The sequence below is a fragment of the Apostichopus japonicus genome, chromosome 4 (assembly GCF_037975245.1).
Source record: "Apostichopus japonicus isolate 1M-3 chromosome 4, ASM3797524v1, whole genome shotgun sequence".
Taxonomy (NCBI): Eukaryota; Metazoa; Echinodermata; class Holothuroidea; order Aspidochirotida; family Stichopodidae; genus Apostichopus; species Apostichopus japonicus.
The window spans coordinates 18,731,737-18,756,529 of record NC_092564.1 but is presented as its reverse complement, the minus strand read 5'-3'; the positions used below and the strand labels follow the sequence as shown (position 1 = coordinate 18,756,529).

At 36.0% G+C, this 24,793-nt stretch overlaps 1 protein-coding gene across 2 annotated transcripts in view; it reads right to left on the bottom strand.

The window, feature by feature from the left end:
- Positions 1-20,925, bottom strand: part of LOC139966702 (allatostatin-A receptor-like) — a 55,479-nt gene extending 34,554 nt beyond the window's left edge. For both annotated transcript variants that reach the window (XM_071969991.1, XM_071969992.1), the window contains exons 1-2: positions 20,802-20,925; positions 19,280-19,995 (exon numbers count right to left, since the gene is read on the bottom strand). The gene's annotated coding sequence lies outside the window, so the exon portion shown is untranslated. The remainder of the gene's footprint in view (positions 1-19,279; positions 19,996-20,801) is intronic.
- Positions 20,926-24,793: the final 3,868 nt, after the last annotated feature.

The window sequence follows — 24,793 nt, the reverse complement described above, 5'->3', positions numbered from 1 at the left end:
AAATTCTGATGAAAAAAATATTGAATGTAAAAATTAAATTTTCATTCCTTTCCCTGCGTTGCTTCGAATCCTCCAAGGATTAGAAACCACCTCGAGCAGTCTTAATTTTTTGTTGTTGACAGGACTGAAATCTTAATGAAGCTTATGCAAAATTCACGTATAATCGGAAGAGGGAGGTGGGGGAGGTGGAGGGGTGAGAGCGAGAGAGTCATAGGTTATGGGGAACACGACCGTGTATATATATATAGAGAGAGAGAGGTTTTGTGTCTCATAAGATTTACTCAAGTGTCCTTTTATGAGGAGTTGTAAATGATCTTCCGCCAAGAGAAAACACGGACACCCTTACTCTTGATTGATCCTTTCCACTTACAGTTCCCGAAAGCTCGCGCATTTACGTCACTTTCGACAGTTCTAAACAAATAAAGGGGACGTTTCGCGGCAATTAGAGTGAAAGATAGCCAAGATAGTAATTGAATTGTTGGAAGAGACCAACCTCCTTGAGACTTACGAGGATCAATGGTGTTAAACCATATAGAGCAAAGGGTTGTCAACATAACAAACATTTAGTGATCAAGAATTCCTCTCGAAAAAATGTGATTATTTTGAAAGAAACTTAATAATAGTCAGTAGAGTTCTGATGGAGAGAGAACATGACAGAAATTGATGGTGATAAAAATCATTCTTATAGTTAATATAGTCTTGCGGCTCACTGAAAACACTTGAACGCTACGGTACAATTTTTTAAATTTTTTTTTATGGTGCATGTGACATGTCTTTAACACTGACTTTCAATACGAAATATTCAAACGGATTGGCAGAACAAGATTGTCGACGTTTAAAACCAAGTAACGGTAATTGTTAATATACTTAGTCTGATATAGAGTGAAGGCAATTAAGTCTTTATGTAAAATGTCACCATGTACCCTCTATATGCTATATTCTTGAATATATGATAGCCAGGAATACTATTCAGTTCTACAAAAATGTTTTTTACTTAAATTCAATAGAATTTTCTTGTTTTTTGTTTTTATTACGAACGACATTCAAGTTATTATCTCCAGTATAACGCATTATATTATATATTATAGTATGCATACGAATTATTCAAGGATGAAAAATGATCCCTGGGGCATACTTAAGTATAGCAAAGAACTTGAAAGTTGATCAAGATTGGACAAACCATGTCGACATCTTTATTTCTGTCACGATCTTTCTTGGACAGAAAATTGGTCAAGTGCGTGGTCATTGTCAATTTATTCCCTTGAAGGATTGATCATGTAGTTATCCCGCCAATAATGACGAGCATCTGCTCTATCAATTGAGTGGACATAGGATGACGTATGTATATATATATATATATATATATATATATATATATATATATATATATGTATATGTATATATATATATATATATATATATATATATATATATATATATACTAATTAAGCAATGTACAAAAACTGAGATCTGGGACCCGTTTTAATTGAGTAATAAAGAAGAAACTTGCCGCAATGGGAGTGCCAGTTTTGGTTCAAAGCAAGTCAGTGGTCATAAGCCGATAATTTGACTAGCACCATTTCACACAGCTCTGTTGACCCTCGAATGAATTGACCTTTGTCGACACATAAGAAGGGTAATTTTGATGTTAATCGTGCCATTTACAAGACATTCATATGCACGAAGTTTCAAATGTAGGCCCGTTATTGTCCCAAAGACTACATTCGACCAGTCTTATTTCTTGCATAATTGTTACTTGCTGTACCGTTTGTGACGTGGCTGACAGAAAATACCCCTAAACATTCTGCGTTGATCATGTAATTAAAGTAACACGAACTATACGCACGAACTATGCACGAACTATACACGAACTATACACGACGATAGGCCTTTAATACGTATAACTGATGAAAGCTGCAACATTCTAATATTAACTGCATGATTTATATTCCAGGAATTGTAGAAATTTTGTTCTCACACTTCGTTAAAACGCCTTTTATTTGAAACGCTCTAACGTCCCCTTTGTTTCAGGTAATAAAGAATGCGAAGTAACATTGTTCTAAAATCTATTGTTAGTGTTAATCTAGTGTTAAAAGCTATTGTTCCGCTACGTCTCGGTTCTTCAGATATGGGTATAGATGGAAAATGGGGTGGATGCATCCCGAGGCACACTAAGACAATAACAGCGCATGAAAACTTATATCCGAGGCTTAAGACCAAGAAATCTCAAAAGCACTCTCATCTTATCGAGATTTGCATATGCTTATATTCTTATTAATGACTTACTTTACTCATTATCGTTCCGGATGATTTCCAAGTAGGTCATGTGGAAAACAAAGTCAAAGTCTCGGAATGTCACACGTCACAATGTTTAAAGTTATGCAGTTTTGGCCCCAGATATGCTAGATATTCAAATATGGTCACCTTTGGTCAAAATTCTTAAACTGTTTTTATTACAACCTTGGAGGAAACATTCCTCACTGGGACATTCAGTCATCTTGTGTGTCTGAGAACAATTTGGAGAGTAAAAGATCTCAAGGAAAGTATACTTTTTGAAAACCTCTAGCAATTATAGCGTGCTATAATTTGGGGCCAATACTGACTACCTTTAACGCCGAGTTGCTATCTATAAAGTCACTTCTGGCTTTGGAATAGTCGCGTGTAGCGCACTGAGTGACCCTCCTGGTAACAGGCAACCAGAAACGAGTATTTTGTTTTGCCCGTTACACTTTATACATACTTAACAATGTATTGTTTACTATATGGACGCAACACACCGTATCTGACTCATTACGAACGCGTCCATGCGTGATAATATACGTTCACTACATATACTAGGGTATTTTTTCATCATATAGTTGCTATGCAGATTTTGATATATGAACCTTGTATGCTATTCGCACTTGGATCATGATATGACAGATATTAAATCTGGAAATATGCTCACTCAGTTTTCTAGATTGTCCAACTTCAATAAATATATTCTTAAGCTATAGGCTACATTTTTACCACTTTTTCCTCTTGCTTGATATTTTTGTATCGTGATTTATGGCACACCATTATACATACCTGGTTGGATTTCATCCCTACGGATGACGGCTTATAAAAGCAACACATACAACGAATCCTTCAGACTTTTGCCCAACGCCATCTCTCCCCCCCCCCCCCCCTCACGCTTCACCGAATATTTATTATCGATTAAAGGACAGTAATGATAACATTTAGCTACCATAATTTTGCTCATGACACATTTGTAAACGTGATTGTTTATATTATCACATTCAAACATCGATTTATAAATGCCGCATCTTTGAGCTTTGTAACATTGGTTATTGCAGTATGAGCTGGAAGCTTGATCTCTTAAATTAAAGCGGCTGCATAAATATATATAATATATGATATATATATATATATATATATATATATATACATACATATATATATATATATATATATATATATACATACATATATATATATATATATATACATATGTATATTTAATATATATATATATCAATATATATATATATATGTATGAATATATATATATATATATATATATATATATAGTAGTAGTAGTAGTAGTAATACGTTCACGAAGTTAATCCGCAAACGTCTTTTGGAATCCTGTGAAACTGATTCTCTTTTTCATCAGTATTATTGCACTCACTAACACGTCATTGCAGCGACATTTCTCTGGAATAGTGCTTTAAATTCCCCTGGAGATGGAAACGCAGGTATACTTAATTGAGAGCGTGAGCTATTTACTAATGAACGTTGGCTACAATGTATATAGTTGAATTCCTCACGCCAATGACGTCATGTTTTTTTAACAATGAGAGGATACTTTCTATCATCATTTGCAAAGTCGAATAGCAACACTTTTAAAAAGGTAACTTAAAATGACCTGTATCACAGGAACCTTCATCAGCAACCAGGGACGTAGCCAGGGGGGGAGCAGGGGGAGCGACCGCTCCCCCCCTTTCAGTGTCGATTTTTTTTTTTTTTTTAAACTGTTGTTTTTTAGCATGGTATTTTGTCAGTGCTCTTTTGATCTTGAATACTCGTCAGCTCCGTTAACTCGATTGTAATCGTAGTAACATTCACGCCTACTGATTCAACTACTAACTTAGTTTGGCAGATGCAATTAGCTAAATTAGCCTATAGCCTATTACAAGCCTACAGTTGGCCACTGCGTTATAAAATACATATTGCCTTCCTAACCGCACTCTATGGAATGTCACGAACCGTATGCACAACAACGTCGACAACGTTCGTTCTCATCCTTTCTATGATTCGTCCTAAGTTGTGCACGAACAGCATGTTATGAAGCTAAGCTATAGCAATCGTACGTGATACGCACTGCCTTTAAATAATTATTACACTGTTAACGATAACGATATTTGTTTTTAGGCCACTGCATATCTGGCTATATTACAAAATATGAAAGTTTATATTGTCCATCAGTTAAGTTCGTCAAATGTATTAAAGTCCAGACATTGGACAATAAACAAGAATCATCCTACTGGAAAAAATTGTAAAAGAGCACTATGTTTGTCTTTCTGATATATTATGTAAAGAACATGTAAAAAAAATCAAACAGGAAACAAAATCTGCTGATAATATGATATCCGTGATCAGGGGCGTAGCCAGTATGTAGCACTGTAGGTCCGGGCCTACACACTTTTTTTGGCCAAGTTATCTTTTTCAAAAACACCCATATTTCAAATCCATAAGCTTGCTGGACGAGTTTAAGAGTCCAGACAGGAATAACTATTGAAATGAACGTAGCAAGAATATGGCTAAATTAGGTGACCTAGTCTTCTAATTTAGGCTGCCATTTCTATCGCGTGCCGTTTCATTCAACACTCTACCCGCCGAAAAAGTCTAGAATCCGATCTTGTCAGTTTTTTTAACATCTAGTTAAGAACCCGTTTACGCAGATAATATTTCAGTTGAGAAAACAGTTGAGAAATTTGCATCAGATGGCAATCGTCGGATAGCTCTCGCCTTCTCTAATATTAGGCTAACTTAAACATTTACAGTTGCATCAAAGACAATTACTGGCTATAGTTGTATCAAAGACATTTCTGGCCTATCTATATATGTATCTACAAGTATCAGCAGTTGAAAAGTAAGACTACTCAGTACATGTACTTTGCTAATTTTAAATACCGAACATTATGTAGTATTGAATTACGTACTATTTTAACTCGTTTGTTTTTTTGGTTTAAAAGTGATATTGAATGAGGTGTCTCAAGTTAGCAAGAGGCCATGGAACCAGAATGAACACTCGGGAAGGGCCGTTTCCGGCCATCTGGGGGGTTTGTAAAACCAAAAATTTTCTTGTACGCTCCGCGCCAACCGATGGTGGCGCTCCGCTCAGATAGTCGTGCCTACAATTTTGAAAATCCATATCAGTCGCAAAAAGTGCTCCCCCCTTTCAAATTCCTGGCTACGTCGCTGTCAGCAACACAGACATCACACCATTACTAATATTTACTCTTTTGGCGTTTGCACTGTCGAATAGCAACGTTTTTCATACAAAAAAAAATTTAAAATGCCTTCATCAGCAACACAGACAATGGAACCGAATTAGAAACCAGGAAACTACCTCAGACTTCAAAGTCACTGAACCCAATAAATGTATGAGAAAAGAATACCAATGGGACCATCTCAACAAGAAAATCTAGCGAATTACATGGATTCTACATATATAAAAGGGTAGAATGGATCCTTGGTCCCAAGTCTTAGTTTAGCCTAAGGATGTGTCACTTATGTCTCGGGATATCAAGCTATTTCTTTACGATTTACGATCGTCAAACAGAGGGAAAACTGAAGCAGAGATGGAGCTCACAAAAGGCAAAGTGCAGAAGAAGATCATTTTCAGGAACGAGAAAAGCCAAAGAGATAATCTCCGATGACTTTTTTTTTGTGGTTCAGTTGAACCAGAGACGGAGGTTGGTGCTTCTAGTTCCTCCTAAATGTGCAAATATTACGGTCATGAACAAATAAATTATCGTTCCATATTTCACTGCCCAAACACCAGATATTTTACATTCTTTTGCACAATTGGAAATACTGTAAACCATTCATATACTTTTTAATAGCCTGACACATACTTACCACCTATATGAGGTGAATCTGATAAAAAAAAATCGTGGATATGATGACTGTTATCAACACGGTTGTCTTATCGAACTGATGATGATTTCGGTTGACCAATCAGCTACATTTGTATTTATCGATTACGTATTGATAACATTCGATTGGTACATATGTGAACGTTTCTTGTTATAGTTCTGTCACCTTCGTAAATTGATCGATCGATATTAGATACTTCCAACCGTTTAGCTTTTGAAAATGATATATTGATATAACGATGCTTTTATCATATAGATGCCATATAATAATATTACAAAACAAGCGTCAAATGACGATAGAAGAATCAATTTCTCAATGCATAGATTTCCATCTAATAAACGAACACAGTTGGACTTTATCCACTTTAAACAACTGAATAATTATCATCTTACATTCATTCGAAATACAAATGACGTGATCATGGGTTCGCTTATATACATCAATAGTCTGTAACTAGTGATCAATCCATGCAGCATTTTTTTTTTGCTCTCCGACGCAGTTAGTTCAGCCGTAGGGGTTCCAGTTCTAATGGTAGCCTAATAATTGCAGCAACCATCCATTTGACATTAGTTTATACGTAAAGCAAATGTTTTGGCAGAATAACGTATACAAATTAAGTCATTATCATTCCTCAAATTTTATTAGGATTGCTTTTACGCAAGGTTAAGTCTGCCGATACGTATGCCTCGCATGTCTATGAAACCTGACCTTAAACAGTGAAATTTCAAGAGGGAGGGTATAAACCAAGGAATGATAGTTCTGGATGTTAGCTAATAAAACTATACGATCGTCTAAAATACAGGAAATCAATGTTAGCTAAGCTCTTAATTACAGACAGATTAGGTAGGCTGCTCAGAACGAATATATATATATATATATATATATATATATATATATATATATATATATATATATATATTGTACATGGAAATGTCATTTATTGATAATCATCATTTTTTTTTAACTGTGTCCCTATAATTAAAGAATATTTATATATGACTTGATTGACATGACTTAAACAATGTCATATCAGGTTTTCTATTAGTAACTTGCAAACAAGACGATATCTCCCCGGTTTATAATTACCAGTGTGATCAAATACATCTATTAATTATACCAGTGTTCCTTAAAGTAAAGCATATAGGATCAATGCCGTACATTCCAGGGCCTTTTTGTGTCAGACTAGGGGTTCAGGAAATATGGAACGAATAGTAATCTGGTTTGCTTTGTTTTTTGTGTAATGTTGATAGAAAACTAAATAGAAAAGGAAGGCTTCAAAAAGTTGACACAGTATCGTAACCTACTCCGTAGCCCAAACTGGTTTTCAAAACCCCTGTCTAAAACGGAATGTTCTTGATGTATGTTTTAAATCGTTTTTATAGTTTCAAAATGATATCATGTTATCATAGTTCAAATTTTTAAGTTTGGTGAAATTTTTTCAATGAATCTATAGTAATGACAGAATGAGTGATTTAATTATATAATGAACGAGCTTAACAGTTTTGGTATTTCTGTATGATGAAAATTTTTAATTATCCAATAAAGAGATAAAGAAGTTAAAGTTGAAGGTTTACAGTCTTGTATAAGGCTAATGCCTCCTCACATGACTTTACAACTTAACCCCTGGTCATTGGTAACTTGTCACACCCACACACCAAAGTGTGCACAATTCAATCAATCTCTCCTGGGGCACCGCAGTGCACCACAACCACGTGTCCCCCGGGGGACTTCCCATTGGGTGCAGCCACAAGCCGGCGCACGCAACTATATTTACAAGTTACCTCGCAGGTCCCCATTTATACACCTGGGTGAAGAGAGGCAATGGAGATAAAGCGCCTTGCCCAAGGACACAACGCAATGATCTGGCCAGGGCTCGAACCTGTAATCCTTAGATCACAAGTCCACTGCCTTAACCACTTGACCACAACGCCCTCCCGAAAGAAAAGAACATTTAATGCAAGTTGTTTCAGTTTTGATAGAATTGTTCAAATAAAAGATAACGTTTTCAATTTTGGCGTTACCTAATATTCCTAAATAAAGTAAGGTGATGTGTTGAATTGTTTAGAGTAAAAACATGATAAGAATATGAATATGTAGAAATTTTTCAAATACAACTTCTTAATTTCTCCAGATGTCAAAAGAATATACGAATATGACGTTACACAAAACTTTTGTTGATCAACGCTTCTCGGTTTAAATTTCACCAACATTATCAAGTTTCATATATAAGTGAAACTTTTCGTCGACAGAGTCCACATTTACCCATATCGCACTTTTTTGAAAAATGTCTTTGGTGTAATAAAAAATGTCATAACAATCCATAAATTTTGAATAATTACATAGAGTTAATGTACCCACGCGTTTACGGAAAAAAATATATCAAGCTCGATTCGTCTCATTACATTTCAGTTTAACGAAATTATTATTATAGTTTATATATCTTCTTATAAGTAACTGATCATTTTTTTGCGCGTTTGTTTCGCTTGGTATATATATACACGTGTTATTTGAGAGAGCCGTATCTTACCTCGGGAACAAATTCCAATAAGCAAAAACTGGCTATATCTGATACAACGACGCATTTTGCAATTGAAATTGAAGAGCAAAGCTTTTTTATGACATATTTTGATAATTCAATTTTGTTCAGCACGGGGAGATCTTTTTTTCTTACTGTTTTCTTTGTTGATCATCTCAATCCTTGATTTATGTCAATAGGTGTCGACGGATTAGCGGAAGAATCTGAGAAGATCGTTGAATGTTCTCAAATGACATGTTAATCAAATTTCTATAATCACCCGCTGACAGGATGCTATATATTGACTATGAGATGCTATACCTGACGTGGATGAAATTCAATTTGGATCATGAGTCTGATAGATAGTATGCTTATCTTAGATATAGAATATAGCACCGTGGGGTATAAATACCAATTTCTTTGGTGATGAAAAGTTCAAAAGGGTTGATTCGCTAAAAAAAAAAAGTTTGAGAGTCGCATACATTCAGGAATTGATTATTTGTCGGTAGTAAAACAATCTATTTTTAAGGGTATTTACCCCTTTTATGAAGGTATCAATTGTACTTATGTTGTTTAAGGGGTTTCCCTTCCCCTCCCCTACCACCCTACCCACCCCACCCCCCCCCCGTAGGACATGATATATTCTATTGAATTCCAAAAACGGGCCGTTTGCTTTGTATGTAACGATCCATCGGCTAATATCTAACCATTTGGTTTAATATTCTTGAAGCAATTTGTGTAAAAAAAGTAATTATCTATAATATGATAATTGAGACATAAATTCTTATTATAATATTGGTCCATATCTTATACTAATTTTTTAAAAGGATGAACACATGTTGACAAAACTGTTTATCCGGCGCAAAAAGCCCGTGTATATATAGGGAAACAAGGTAAATTGTCTGCGCCTTTTTTATGATTTGAGTGATGAATGAGATGGATGAAATCACATATACTGACGAGTCATCTAATTGTATTATACCCTGTCATTGAAAATAATTCATCGTGGAATCAATGTCTTTATTTTGAAGAATCAATTGTGACTCTTAAAGGTGTGTCGCGAATTCGAGACCTACTTAAAAAAAGAACGGGTCACGACTTTTCAAACAATATAATAACAAAAATTGTATATACAAGAAAGAAAAAGAAAGAAAAAACCCAGAGAGAAATAGCACAAGCCCTTTCAAAGGGTCTACATTACGCATGATGGATGATAAGCATAATGGGAAATATAAAGTTACTTTGCTGCTTTTGTTTTGTGTCGTTTCTTTAAGAGAAAGAGGTCGTATGTATGCCTTAAGTAGGTTTCTCGTTATTTTTGTAGCTTGACTTATTGACGTCTTTCGCGTGGAACGCCGAAGATAACACTGCCCGCTAAAGGCCTCTTCTTATACACGTACGTATCTGGTATCGCCGAGGAGTAGAAACGAACAATCCGTCAGCCAGCTACGAAAGCAATCGGTGATACGGTGTCAGTTTACACAGGTAAATCTTTTGGCATGAAGTGCGGGGTGTATAGAAAAGAGGAAAAAGGAGGATAAGAAATATTGAAAAAAGGAGAGGGTTTCCTGTTATAAATAATCGCAAAGCAGACGAGAATGTTATCTGCGGTGACGTTCCTTTCACGACCCCTTGATATCGCTGAGCCATTATTGTCCAGTACAATTTTTCAATCTAGGCCTACTTTTTTGTTTTGTTTTTTTGCGTATCCAGGGTTGGGTCATAACATTAACCACGTGACATGTCATTGAGCACTGGTTAGTATATACATTGTCTAGGTACTTATTATGCCATGGTAACACTTATGACGCAGGTTTGGAAGTTTCATAATTTTACCATAGCGACGGAACATGTGAAATCACAAATTAAAGTAAAAGTAGAGTGATAATGTTCATTCGTCTCAATGTGTGTTTGCCAAATTTATACTTCGACCTTTCCAGCTTACTGCTCTAAAAGCTCAGTAAAAATTACACCGTTCTATGCAATTTTCATATTAACATCCATTATTTTTTATTGATTTATTAGTCGTTAAGTTTTGAGCTGAATGAAATTCGCCAGATTTTTTAACAAGTTCGTAGATTCTACAATCTTCAATCAAAATTTGCAAGCCCCGCCCAACAGATCATGCGCCAATCAAATCTCTCTGTTTTGTTTACGACCGTTAGGCCTATCTTACTTTCACTTTCGTGGGCTAGCCTGTGTTAGGTCTCTTGGATAGTATTTTTCGTTCGGTCTTACCGATGTAGCTTGCGAACTTGTGTCATTTCTTTCCATTGCAAGGAATAAACAGGTGTTTTCAGACGTTTCCTCCGTGAAATTGGGTCAAAAATGTGGACGATACGAGTATAGATAGTTACATTTGTGTAATGAGCGGTCGCAGTGATTTTACGGTAAATCGTTATCGCCATAAGGGTAACAGAAAACGTATTTCTTTCTTTCGATTGCGACAGCCTTTCTCCATTAAACCCACCTGGTCAGAGTGCATTTAGAATAAGAAACATTGAATCTGCTTCGGAAGTTTGTTTTCCGAAATTCATCAGCAAGCACGTTTATTGATACTTTGATATTTTATGTTCTTGATAATGTTGCGATGGGTCTTGTAAGCTTCCGTACCCAAACGTCGTCAACAATGAATCAACAAGAGATTACCTTTTGGATTATTATCATCGGAAAAAAATAATCAGGTTGCAAGATAAAAAGAAACCACAAATTTATTTACTCAAATGTCCATTTAAATTTGTCTATGATGTGAATTAAAGAAACGACTCATGTTACACATATATGCAGAGACATGTGAGTCTGGAGAGTATAGTTGTGGTGTTTATCCCCCCCCCCCCTTCTGCTCCCTCTATATAGCTGATGTGTATTTTGTTCTTGAAAATAAGCTTACACGGGCGGACAAGTTAATTCTCAAAATGCCGCAACTCTTAAGAGCTTCACCGCAGGGACCCGCCAATGCTCCCCCCCCCCCTTGGCAATTCCCTGCACCCCGGTCGATACCAGTTTAAAAATTACCCTTTTATGCCTCTGATATATCCCTACATACACCCCTGCACCTCTACTGAGATGTGGATGGTTTATTACCCAGTAAAGTTTTACACACTCTCAGCTATGTATCTACAAAACAAGAAAGATTGAAAAGTCCCATTACGAGATGAACTTGTTAAAAAATGGAAAAACAAATACATAATGAATGTTCCCTATTTGCCAATTTCAATCTAAGTTTGGGACTTTATTTTTTCGTTTTAATTACGCCATACTACTTGAACTGTTTAACCGAGTAAGAAAAATATTTACACGAAGATGAATTGTATATACCATTTGTTTTATGTTATAACTCATTAATTACAGGTTTCCTTCTGAAAATGTCAGCACATTTCATATTCGCAACTATAAGTGAACATTAACAAGGTTCCTCGCTGCTCGCTTAGACCTAATTAAGACAAGTGTTGTTGATCATACATTAAGCGAACTCTCTTACCACTAATGAGTTTTACTTGACATTTATGAGAGAATAAAGCGCCAAAGAGACCATATATACATTCATATTATGTCTTAAATTATACTGCTTTCAAGGAGGAGCAACCTATTTGATGCTTTCCTTTTTTCTCTTTTTTTTTTTTAGTTTCTTATTTTGTATGCTAAACCACGTAAAATACTACAGGTGACAAGGTACATTATGAGACCCTTAAGAAACTAACGTCACAAATAAGAATCGCACGTGATTCTTTTCAAACCTTTAGGTCGGGCTAATTCTTCATTTCCCAATAAACATTCATTCAGTGTATAACAGGGTCTGGGTTTACTCTTGCTCAAGGAAACAGACTCGAATGCGTCAACGAAAAGGCGAGAGTGAAGAATCACGTGACACGGATAGTTGCCGACAGCGTACCTTTCTGTTTCCTCTATCTTTTCTAATTTGCATACAAAGGGCTAATTTTATTGAAAACAAATCAAATAGTGAGGCCACTTTAGCGAAGCCAGAACAAAAATAATACACTCAGATGTCGTTCAGGGGTTTTTTTTTCTTCTTTTTTCTTCGACACATATCTGGGAAGAAGATAATTTTTACAAATCACAGTGTTGAAATTGCCATGTACCCGAACATAGGAAACCCCCTAGAGTTCGATAAGGTTATTATAGAATCACAAATATTTTAAGCATATTCGGGAAATGCATATCCGTACAATATACAAGCTGTAAGACCGCGTTTTCCTAAAGAGGAACTGTTTAGTACGACAAGAACTCACGTTTTTTTTTTGGCATTTGTTCCGATGGAGGCATTTGGTATAGTTGTAATGTTGACCTTGAAATGGATGCAATTATACATTCGGTTCTTCGAGTTCTGTCCATTGCAATGGCATAACAAATTCACACGTGATACGTATCATCTGCTGTTTTTTAATGTCAATCCATATGAGTGCGAATATGATAGGACGAGTTCAAACAGAATATTGAAGGATTGTTGCCCCCCGCGCCCCTCCCACTCACCTCCAAAAGGAGTGAAATACACGCGATGGTAATTTATAACTATTCTGGTAGGCTATGTGAAATATACTCCTTTATAAAATGTTACATGTCAAGGCTAAACAGACTAAGCCTAAGCCTAAAATATTAATTTTATATATTTATATTTCGAGATATAATATTTCATAAATATCATTGTACTTTCCATGATTACCTCAATTCATATGTACATGTTTGATAACATTTTACAAATGTATTCATTATTTCTATTAAACCGTCTTTAGTATATATAACTTGCGGATCAGATTGTTGAATCTCTCGTAACTTCTGTGACATATACATGCCTACATACGTAACATATGTACTCATTCAACCATATGTTAATATCAAACTATATTTTACACTCAGTGCAACTTAGGCTTCTTTAAAAGAAAACCATGAAATCAAATAAATATTGGCGTTAATCTACCCACCCGGGTAGAACTTGGTATTGTTTTACTGTTCGACGTAATCCGCCCAACCCTTTAATATGTATTATGTTTAATCCCAATAGTCATGGTGTTTACTAAACACATTAGGTTTTTCTCCCCCTTTTTGCTTTTAAGGTAATTCTTTTTTTTTATGACCTTTTAATAAATCATTTCAGACACTTTATTGAGATATCTCCATCACAATTATGACTCCCCGCCATTACAGGGTAATAAATTATTCAGCTTAGCGGACGCTTGGATAGTGTTAGGTATAACTAAATTCTTTTCAAGCCCAACCCCGTAATAACCTAATAATATTCATGTCGAGACTTAGTTTTTGTGTAATGTAAATTTTCACTGTTTAATTGTACCACCTGAGTAAACACTCTCATAGTCCTGCACTTGAAATATGAGCAGCTGCAAATCCATGGCATCGAGACAATCTCAGCAGAGCGCCATCTATTTTACAGTGTCGTTTTTCATCCCCGCATTTGCCGTATTTACAATATGCTAACACACTGTCATTGTTTATGCTACATACTTACCAATTAAAAGGCGCTAAAACAACAAGAAAGGGAATTTTCTTGTTTTATCAAACGATTTTAGAAAGTCAGTCTAACATACATTTTCACTGAAGACCTTTGGTGGCGGAGGGGTGTGGGGTGCGGGGGGGGGGTGGGTCGTTCACAACATATCTTCTTTGTGTTATGCATACTCTGAAAACCTGTACCACAACTCTTCCCTCTCCCTCCCCCTCCCCCTCCCCCTCCCTCTCACTCTCAAGCCCTCTCTCCCGCCCCCTCCTTCCCTCCCCCCAGTTTGGAACAAATGAATAATGAGGTAACAAATTCTCCTAGTGACATAAACTATTTTGTTACTGCATGGGAATTGTTCCATGAACGTCAACAATTGTAGTTCTTCAGCTAATAGGAAAATGTTGTGAAAAGGTTAATGGAAATGAACACAATATTACGTCATATGGATCAATTGTATCAATACAGTGAATATGTGACTGCAGGTCACTTAAACATTATCTTAATATTCCTTGATTTACAGTTACTAAAATTCGTTTCATTGAACAAACATTAAATATATTTTGGTCAATTCATTCCAAACAAACCAATGATTTACGTATACATGAATTACAAATTTAGTACACCGTTAACTGTTAATATATATCATCCTATAGGGTCTTCGTATGTAAACCTTGCATTACTATAACAAGTAGATGCAGATCTATTATTATTATAATTGTTGTTCTAATTTATTATTATTTATATTAACGGTATATTCTAGTCATTTTTAATATACTTTAGGCCAAGTACATCCGTTAGGGAGGTCAAACAGTAGATATAGCCCCCCCCCCAAAAAAAAAAGAAGAGGAAATGAAAAACTCGTTCCATTATTTGCCTAGTACTCCCTACTTCACCTATACAAATGTATATATCACTCCTGCTTGATCAATATATTTGGCAATAGAGTGTGATGTAATTATTATGAAACATTAGGGAACATCGTTTTACCACGATACGATATGAACTATGAGTTCTACGTCTGTGTTCACTTTGTACTGAATTTTATAAATATATTGTATAGCCCTATAAGTAATCTATTTTCAGATTCGATTACTTTGTGATATGTAACCTAACACTTGTCCATGTATAGGACTAATTTATTCATGCTGTCGATTGTAGTTTGCCTCTAATATATGGAAGAATCATAAATTAACATCTCAATTCTCATCAATATGAAATATCATTGATGAAAGACTTTATTAAATCCATTTATATATATATATATATATATATATATATATATATATATATATATATATATATATATATATATATATATATATATATATATATCCGGGTTGCAATCATCGATTGCAATATTACAAAGAATATGTCAATCGATATTACAATATGTATTTTCGTTGTTCTCCTCTTTTTTTTCAGTTCTTATTCATTTTGATATATTCAGTAAATATAATATACGCGCAGACGAAGAAACAAGTCATTGGGCCTAATTCTTAAACATTTCTGGGTTATCGCGCTATTAATCAACCTTTCTGCTGAGGCTCAGACGTAATTGGCGAGTAAATGCGCATCCCAGTAATATAATAACATGCTTTTACAAATACCCTCTAAAGCCTGGCAGAGGTTGCCGATTTCCACTTCTAGTTTCGAAATTAAACACCAGTTTTTCCTTAAAAAGCTACACGTTATCGATATTAAAATCTTCACAGGTTTTTGTTGTTGAAAAGTGCAAAGTGTAATTGGCAACTTCCTCCGTGTTTTCGTGGTGTTGCTCTATGAGGCCATCACGTCTTCCCTCTTGATGGCGTCGCCTTCATTAAAACTGTCGGAATAGTTGTCCAGACATACTTCAATTGTCGAACAATAATCTTTGATGAAGATTACATATTTACTCTTCCCCAGCATGCAGTAGATTAACCACAACAGCGAACGAAAAGAAAATTTGGGAGAGGGTAGAGGACAGGAGGGGAGGGGAGGGAGGGAGTATGGGAGGGGGGGGGGGTCGGTTCTAGAAAGACGAATCGTGGTCTAGCAGTTTGACAATTGAGTAAGTAGTTGCATAAAGTTGTAGTTGAATAATAGCAAGCATAAAGATTGCTTTCAAATGTCCTAATAGGAAATTGCATTAGCTTATACTACAGAAGAACCTGCTTTAGTATTAGTGAAGTTTCAAGTTACTGAAATAATTTGAAAGATCGTCATTATAATGTTAGAATTTAAGCCTTTTGTATACCATATGCCAGTATACGACAGTGCTTCTTCAATGTATACCATAATTATACGAATTCCTACGCTTATTATACCTGATCATGCTGTGGCTACAAAAAAAAATCCATCAGCTTTATCTGTGTATATTTAGACGGAACAATATCCATACACCAATTCTATGCCAAGACGTAACTGGAATATAACTTCCTCTTAACACGTATAGCTTGCATATGTGCATGGTTACCAAGAATGGTTAAAGGTGCTGGGCCTGTCTGAAGACACGAAATGTACTATACAGATTTAGAGAAAAATACAAATCGATCAGACAATGATATACAAAGTTTGTACATGTCTGTATACATATGTATGTATGTATTTTAGATCATCCTGCAAGCAGGAACTCGCGAAGAAGCCATCATTGGCTTATCAAAGCCGCAAGCTGACCAAAGTCAGTCTCTTAGATTCATATTTAACGTCCATGATTATGAATTGTCAATTGTCAACAACTCTGTAACTGGACGACATACATTAATCTTGGAGTGACTCGAACTCGGGACCTTATTATTGAAAGGCACCGGCCTTATATATGTGACGAGGGTTATCGTGTCCCACCTGTGTTTTGCATATCATAATATACTTAACGTTTATCCATTGCTACAAGGATGGGATGAAGAAGGGAGGGAGTGTGAGTGCGGAGAGAGTGGAGGGTGGGAGGGCTTATGACATGAACGAGACCAGTGACAAAGCAAAAGGTCTGTAAGCGTGGGGTATGGTATAATGCCGTGACGGAGTGAAACTCTAGCTATATGTGCATCTGGGAATCTATTGATCGACAAGGGATCTTAAAGTAATGTGCCCCCATTGTACCCCCATTAGAACAAAGATATGGTACTGGGTATAGATGCCCATGAACCACATCGCTATAATGAACTAATACAGAAAAGCTCAAGAAGAGCCCGGACACTTTTTATGGCACAAATAATAATTTTGGCAATAGTTCTATAATTAAAAAGTGCATGCTTAAATGGTTAAAAGTAAACCTTTCGTCGTTATTCGCCGTTAAAAAATATATTCGTATCGTTATTACGTCAAAGAAAATGATAACCAACTTCAATCCATACGTTTTCTCAATAATATTGACAAGTTTTTATTTCGTGGAATCTATATACAATATCGTTGAATATGTATATGGCTGTCGGGGACGATTAGAGAGAACAACGTCAAGTAGATGAAAGATATGCGCCGTACATTATACGCGACATTCGTATTAGTCAAAAGCAAATACAGAAACCAAAATTTCGTTGATTTCTTTTCATCTACAGTTTCGCAAAACGTGTTCACGTGTTAACTAAGAGCAGATTGCACATGCCCGGTAAAGCGATAACATGAAATACAGCGAAACATTACAAATGAAGCGGTATAGATAGTTTATCACCAGAAATAACATTGATATAGCTAAGATAACGCACAATCGGCCTACATGGTAAAGTGAGGTAACCATAATTATACAACACCTAATTGTATTCTGGTCATTTGATTGGTCAATTGCTTGTTGATTGAATGCCAAATCCGCTCTATTCCACTTTATGAAATAGAACCACGGGTTATACTTTTTTTGGTAGCACTTTTTTCAATGGTAAGAGAGCAGAAAAACCCGTCTGTTCAAACAATCTGTTGCATGAGTGCATTTTACCCATCTTAATATAATATGTTGTATAAAACAAATAATGAATGGTTTCCATTCGTGCAATAGTGCAAATATTTCATTCGTTGAATGATGTCATTTGTTCCACTCAACTCGGCTGCGCCTCGTTGAATGGAACATTCCATCTTTCTACTCATGAAATATTTGCACTATTGCACTCATAACCATTCATTATTTGTATAATATTGTACAGTTAAAGCACTAAAATCTAGTCCAGCTCTCTTAGAGTAACATCGCATATCGTATTTTAGGACATAAAATCTCTCTAGATAAGACAAGAATTGCGGTTTGAAGTTACTCATCCATGGTTGTCTAATTCTTATTACGAGCTTTTGTTTTACGTTTACAGACGTCACATGGTTATAAAGTCAAGTTAAATCTCCGTTCAATATTGTCTACAATGGATTCAAGTAGCTAATTACATTTCTTCAAGTCAAGTCACCAGTCCTACTTTTTTTCCGCAAGGGAAGTCAAGTCACCATGCAGTTTATCATCGTATATAAAGTATTCTATATTCAAGGAATCATGAACAGACGCCAATGTTGTACTGCACATCAGTTACTCGTAGTTATAACTCGTTACACTGTCTGACATCTCAATGTAAAACAAATCCATTTTTACTCGTTTTCTTTTGAAACTTCTGAAAACTTTGTGTATATGTGACTACTATTATATACGCGCAATACCAACAACATTTTTCTAATAATATACTAGTGTCATATCGCTGATAGCATATTTCAACATACAGTGCTTTATAGTCATGTAGGCACTGTTGCACGCAACGTATATGTGTCTTACCAGGTAACAACACTTAAACGATAAAGTATAGTTGCTTTACTGTTATTGTTTTAAATCGTTTTGTCCTTGGTATCACATCATATTTTTAAATCATTGAAATTATTTCATCACAATAAACAATGCAACAGAGATATAAACTATACTTTACAACAACGCAGATAAACAAATCTTGTACTTTTGAGAGTACAGTGATCTATTGCTATTTATTAGATAGAGCTACTTAACAGCTCGTGAAAGCTTTTTCCAGATGAGTGAAGGAATACACCGTAACCGCTGTAAAAAGACAATTACATTATCTACTTCGAGTGAATCTGCCAGAAAAAGTGAAATACGATCATTTTATTAGAGAAACGCAACCACGACAGATGCTTTGAACATTATTAAAGACAATAGTCGTGATCTAAATATCTGATTGGTTTATTTTACTCACCCGTCAAAGTGTGATTCTTGAATAAACACACGCACCTAAAAACCAAAACAAGGCTTCTCCCTTCAAACGCAGACGTCTGAAATGAGTGACAAGATGTAACAAAGAACGCTTGTGGTGGTGTATATCATCACTAACTTCAAAGGACCATCACACTGTGAAATATATATATATATATATTACTCAAAGGAAACTCCTTGGTATCGCAAATATCAATCTCGTTGGTGAGTTTCATCTAAGATCTATTAACCACGAGGAAAGAAGATGGCGAGGGAGGTATCATGAATTTTTGGAAACGAGAGGAAAAGGATCTTCTGAAGTTAACATAACGAGAAATTCTCCTTTGACGAATTTGATAATTCCATCGCACATTCCGAATTGATTATATGTCAGCAGTACGTTTACAGCACGAATATACACGGCAGATATACTGATATTAACACACACACACAAAATAGTTATGATTAAACAAACAAATGGAAATCTATAATATCAATATCACACGTAAGAAGAGGTAAACTGTCGAGAAAGGTTTCCAACTGCAAAATGTTCTGGATTTTTCTTTGCCCAAACTTTCATTTCCTCGGTGTTTAATTTCACCCTGTCATATGAAATGCCAGCTTTTACAATTCTCTCCACTTCGAAGGACAGGAGTATAAATGTTGCATGAGTGAAAGCAAAGCCTGTGTCTGAAAAATCACTGGACTTACTGGATATACCTGTGCATGGACGAGGAAGGGAAAAAAATGTAATGACGTCACTGATCAAACAGCCAATGATCGTCGAGCTAGACATAATAACTAACTGTCGATTTAGTCGTTAGAATAAGTACCCAATGAGTTTGTTGTCTAAATCGAGAGTCAAGTTTAGGGCTGGTATAGACTGAAGGAGAATGCAAAGTTGATATAGTTATTGACGAGTGTTCAACTCAGAACACTTCCATAACTTGGAAGTTGGCCTTACAGAAGGGACTGATGTTACAAAATAGCTTTGTGTTGGAAGTTTATAAGCTCTCTTGTATTGGGCTAGTTAGGATCTACAGTGGGGCAGTGGTATACATGGAGATAGGTGTATACAGGCAAGTAAGGTCGTACAGAATCTCAACAACTTATATTGAATTTTATTTTTTATTAGAGGGATAAAGGTAGTCATTATAAAGCCGTTGTAAACATCTTCAGCAACAGAGCAACGACTCAGAAAATAAGTTCAGCAACGTTAGCCTAGCTAAGCTTTCATTTGAGAAATTTGGTTTGATTGGCAATATTTCTGAGCAGTTTGTGCGAAACATATAGAATATGGGGGGGGGGGGGGGTAACGGTGTCGTTTCATTTCCTTTCATCTTCCTTTTTTCTTGCCTTATTCCCCTTCTTAGCAGATAGTCTTTTACAATGTTAGAAAATTGTAAACATTTGTTTTGAAGAGAAAAAAAATAAATATAAATGATTTTTTTTTTTTTACAATTAGAATTACAATGTTTATACAATGATAACAGTTTGGAATAAATTTGTCAAAAGGCTATAATTACCGCTAAGTTGTGTTCTTGAATATTAAAATGCGAGGCTGCCTTTGTAGTATTGTAGACGCTGGCCGGAGTTAAATTAAAGTTAATATCGTGGAGCTGCATGCCACTGGCAGTCACACTTGGAAAACTATAAAGTAAACGAAGTAATATAATAAAGACGACACAGTCTGTGCGTTACATTAACAAAATAAAAATTAACAAAAATAAAATGTGTGTATGCTCTCGTGGTCTACAAAGAAGTCCCTACCTCAGTCTACAGAGGCAAGACTGTTACATGGTTCATTGCACATTGTGAATAGGGTATAAATAGCTGGCAAGCTTTTAAAATAATTAGTCAAATTAGCTAGTTGCCTTTAACCCAGTCGTTTATAATTAAATGCAGTTTTCAGTCGTTATTTTACTTTCTATAGTTTCTTTAAACAGTGGCGTCACAGGGGGTGCACAGCCGTTAATTAGGGGGCACAATGTTTATTTGCGAATGCCGTCCTGGGGGTAGGGTTATAAGGGGAGGGATATTTTTGGTTAATTAAGAGTCCTCATATGCAATCTGGTGCTATATTTTGCAACTTGAAGTAACTTTATGTTCAAGTATTTTTGGGCTTAGTCTGTCCGATATTTATGTTTTCAATTGAGGCAGATAAAGTAATGTTTGAGTATTGTTTTGAACACTACATATCGCATCTGGGGGGAGTGCACCTTGGGGCACGATTTGTTTTTGGGAGGGCATGTGCCCCCCAACCCCCAAACATGCACAAGGGCGTACGAACCGGGGGCTGGGGGGCGCCAGCCCCCCCAGTGAAAAATGTGGAGGGGCGGAAGTATCATTCCGCCCCCCCCCCGGTTCGCAAGTCAGAAAACCCCTTTTTCATTTCCAAATGAGAAAAAAAAATCTCATTTGGAGCACCAAATTGCATCTAAGGCCAGGTAAAAATACAAAATTAAGTTTACAAAATGGAGTGGGTGTTGAAGTTTGCTATATTGCACCAAATTGCATCTGAGGCCACCTGGAAATGCAAAAAATTCCAAAGGGGAGGGGGACACCCCCTCCCCTTAGACCCCTCCCCCATGCCGGCCATCAGTCTTCAGCCCCCACTCAAAAGTACCTTCCTACGCCACTGAACATGCACACATAGGCTCTCAGTGCACATACTTACTTATACACATCATCAAGAGTTCATGGCTTTGCATTGCAATTGAATATACATGTATTATCACGAACATATTTCATGCAATAGATCTCTTTTCTAATTACTAGGGATAAACAATGTCCCATTGCAAAAACAAAGAACCAACAGTATATGCACTTCGTAGAGTTATCATTCATGCAATAGAACGAAAACGTAACAAAAGTGTTCCTCATTAAGCTAAATCTGCTAAAATGTTGTGGATATCACGTCTGAATTGTGTTACCGAAAATTGCACCCATACAATAACAAAACGACCTGCAACTTGTGCACAATAGACGTACACCACAGAGAAACGTTAAAGAGCTGAAATCGGAATCAGCTTCAACAATATAGATCATTCTCACATGTCGTATTCCCCGCACAAAACTGCGGAAAAGTTCAAATTGCAAATCTGCCAAGTAGTCCTTTTCCAGAGATTGACATCGAACTAGATAGGAAGCCTGAATAAAACGTAAATATTTGACTTGATTAAGTCTCCCACGGGTGGAAATATGTCACAAAATGAAGGGGAAATTAAGAAAGAAGACATTAATGCTACTCACACCAATACGCATATACTGGTCATGACTACTAAAAAGTTGTAAACAAATTTCATGATCATTGCATATTATATGTGGTCTGCATGTCATCATAACTGACATGTAAACGCCACAGAAGGTCGTGATTTGGGCCCTCACATGGAGACAAAATCTATTTTTCCTGAACAACTTTGGTTCACCACCATTCAAACGTTATACCCACAACATTTCAGCAGATTTGAACGAACACTCTATAGGAGAATTAGTATTAGAAAATAGTAGCATTTTCTTACGTTTAAAGAAAATGACCTCTCGTGACCTTAAATGATCTTTAAATAAACAAAATATGATTGCATGTATGGTAACTTAACTCACACAAACAAATGACGAAGTTTCAAGCAAATCAGATGAAATATGACGTAATGGCAGTCATTCAAAACACGGTGACAAACAGTAACAGAATGTCGGCAGAATCGCACGATCTCTATAGCTTTTTTAGCTGAGGTACAAATGACTAAAGGAAATTATAGATATGCACAGTATCTCGCGTAAATTGTATGTGATCAAAATAACAATCCATACCTCCCCCCTCTCTCTCTGTTCCCCTCTCCCCCTGTTCCCCTCCATCTCCGTCCTCCATCCCATCAGAAGATCCTAAATGAGTAAAACCTTTGATACCTCTAACGAAGTATACACACGTGAACGAAAGGGGGATAACATTTCACTTGAACTAAAATATCAATTCAATTAACCAAGATAGATCAACCCTTGAAATTTCATTATCTCTACCCCTTTTCTCTCCTTACACGCTTTGTTTAAGTTTGAAAACGCTCTCCGTTACTAAACTCGCTTAGGGTTTTAATCATGCTTTCTACGTCTTTCAAAACTACGAATAACAACCCAAAAAGACGATGAAGAAGAAGAAGAAAAAGAAGAAGAAGAAGCAGAAGAAATAAAGAAAGATAAAGAAAGCAATGTCAGGGAAAAGCAACATACTCTATACCGTAATGCAAATGATGAAGCATTTCTGATTAAATTTCACTTGATCTAATAATTGGTAATGGGACTTTTGTAAAAAAACGGGGAACCTGTTTTGCTTTCTCTTGTAAATGTCGATTGATGGAAGAGTATGGACTCTCCTGGTATGAAGAGGATCTCGAAAGATCTTTTCTATCAAGATCCGTTTAAGGCATTGAGGAACTAATATATCATCTGTAACGTTATAAATATCTTGGGCTACTTTCTTTAACGAAACCGAATATCTTTTCAGTGCTTTTGATGTGACCTAGAAACCAAGATTACAAATCTCTTATTAACGTCTTCTTCCACCCGTTTCATTGGTTTCATAGAATACTTGCAATCGTGCTTGCTATATATATATATATATGTGTGTTATAAGTCTTTTTGTGGGGTTTCATCTTGACTCTTCGAAAGGGAAGGTTATGTAGCGTCTTCAGTAAGTCGTGTCGGCCTTATTTGGGTTAATCCAAAAGACGTTTATAAAGGATGTTAGTTAACCTCGTGCTTTTGTAACGGGATCAATGGTCGGTAATATTGTGACTGTGCTGTGAGACGATCGAAGCTTCAATTTGGTGAAGCTATGACCTATCAAGCCATCAATGTGTGAGGGTGAGGACTTCGTACGCAGGGTTGATTTTAAGCGAACGATTGAGGAGGTTTCGTCAATGTTTTGCTCTGTGATAAGTATAGATGTAAAGCCATGTTGCCGATATTTTATTTTTAATAAGACTGATTTCTTTGACATATATATACCGTTCAGAAATTATAATTGTTATGTACAATAAGCGACAATTTGTCTATTGATAAATATATGTTTGGAAATATTGCATTAATTTTTTGAATATTTAATTTACTCAACCTGCCAATTGAAGCTTTGTTCCAAATATTTGTTGAAATTATAAGGAGTGTGGTAGCATACTATAAAACAATGGTGCTGTTTAATACGTCACCCACGGTAGAGCCTGGGCACGAAAAACAAAAACCACCTCACCCCCCCCCCCCCCCCCCAAAAAAAGGAAAAAAAATCCGATATAATCCTTCTCAACCCCAGTTCTCTCACAGTGGTGTTACGTCGAGTGGAGCATCGCAGAGTCCCTTCGAAATTGAATAGGTACTGCACACATTGTTGGTTAAAGGTATGTGAGTTATCCATACTGTAGACGTACTGTGCTGCCGAAAAGAACATCCTATGTTACATACAATCTTGGCTAAATGGACAACTGGTTGTTGGTAGGAAAATTTAAAAAAAAAAGGAAATGAAATTATAATG